Source organism: Schistocerca nitens, chromosome 5 (assembly GCF_023898315.1).
Source record: "Schistocerca nitens isolate TAMUIC-IGC-003100 chromosome 5, iqSchNite1.1, whole genome shotgun sequence".
NCBI lineage: Eukaryota > Metazoa > Arthropoda > Insecta > Orthoptera > Acrididae > Schistocerca > Schistocerca nitens.
In genome coordinates, this window is record NC_064618.1 from 716,949,480 (window position 1) to 716,951,215 (window position 1,736).

Sequence of the window (1,736 nt, forward strand, 5' to 3'; positions counted from 1 at the left end):
TACTCACAGCTTTACTTCTGCCAGTACCTCGTCTCCTACCTTCCAAACTTTACAGAAGATCTCCTGCAAACCTTGCAGAGTGAAAATCTCATTCTGTAAATCTACAGTATTTGTAAGATTTCGTTCTGTCATTTCGCATTCCTGAGGCGATCTGTTACGACCGATCGACAATACTTCTGTGTTCGCTGATTGTTTCCATTTCTACACAGTCATTTACTGCCTGATCCATATCCTTATACGCAATTATCGAATTATTGTTATGAATATTTATAACTTCGTTACAAGGTGATAGTAACACGCTACTCTCGTCTTCACTGTAATTTCTCAATTTGCTTTCAGCCTGCTGTTACGCTTGTCACATGCCATGATTGTCACAATACTTCACACGATGACACAAAAAAAACACAATTTCTAATTAATGGCCAAAGCGACTGCAAAATACTTAGTGGAAGTCCACATGTATACCACAAGTGCTTTGCACTACAATACTGTGCAACAATAAAAAACTACAACTACAAAGGAAATTTTTCTGTACAATTTCGCACTAGAAGTAAACAATAACAAATGTCTAATCGTGCACTAATTATTCAAACTACTAGAAAATCAGAAGAATTCAGTGAGGTATCCTCGGTTAAGGGTCGAAAGGTGAAACTTCTTTATTTAATTCTGAAACCGCTGAGAGAAATTGAATGCATGTGTCACTTTGTTAGTCTTTATCATTTCAGCACTGATCCACAATATCCTAGCGCAACGCAATCTGATTGCTCAAAAATGATAACCAGACTTGAAATAATTAATGCAAAAGAATGGCCCTGAATTGGATGAACTCCTAACAATAACCCATACATATCATAAGTCACTTACCTCACAGAAATCTTCATCACACGAATTACAGCAATGCCGCAAGCACCAGTACTGCCAACTAAATAAAAGATTCTTACTACTGAAGGCTCTAACTACTGATAGGCATGTCGTTAGCAAAGGAAAGATTTTGTTGCAGAGCAAACATTGCATTTTTACCTTAATAATGTGTCAACCAGTTCAAAAATTATATAGTCGTCCATGGCATCCAGTTTCAAAAATTATATAATCGTCGACAAATTACATTCTCATGAGGGACACACATCCAGATCATCCACTCGCGCTAATATTGTAAACCTCCAACACTGCTAATTATTAACCTCTAACCTCCATCACTGCTGACTACTTACACCCAACTTCCTTCACTGCTGGTTCTTCACCTCCAACTGCAAGTCTGAACAGCCACCAGCGCAGTCAGAGGTTTAACACAAAGTGATACATCGCGTTACCAACATACAAACACATAAACAGCCTACTTACAATTTGTCTGTGCGACGTCTTAGTAGAAAGTGTTTCACCGGGTAGCAAGTGTTTACTCATCGATAGTCTTGCTGCAAGTCAACTGGCAGAAAGTGTCGTCTGAGTTAACTCTCCGAAAATTGGCTGTTTGTGCAACTGGTGGTATCTCGCTGTCAATTGCAGCAGACCTTGGGAGTTCCCACTAATGATAATTTTTTAATAAGTTTAACGAACTCCTATTGTCACAGATTTTTTCGTGGTTAACCATTGATGGTCTGGCGCAGGGAAAACTAAACTGAACTCCACCCGAACAGACCATGAAGGCCCATACGGTACTACCGGCGCCGTGTCATCCTCAGACCGGCAGCTTTTGTGTTTACGAGTCCGGAACCAGTACTTTTCAATCAAGTAGCTCC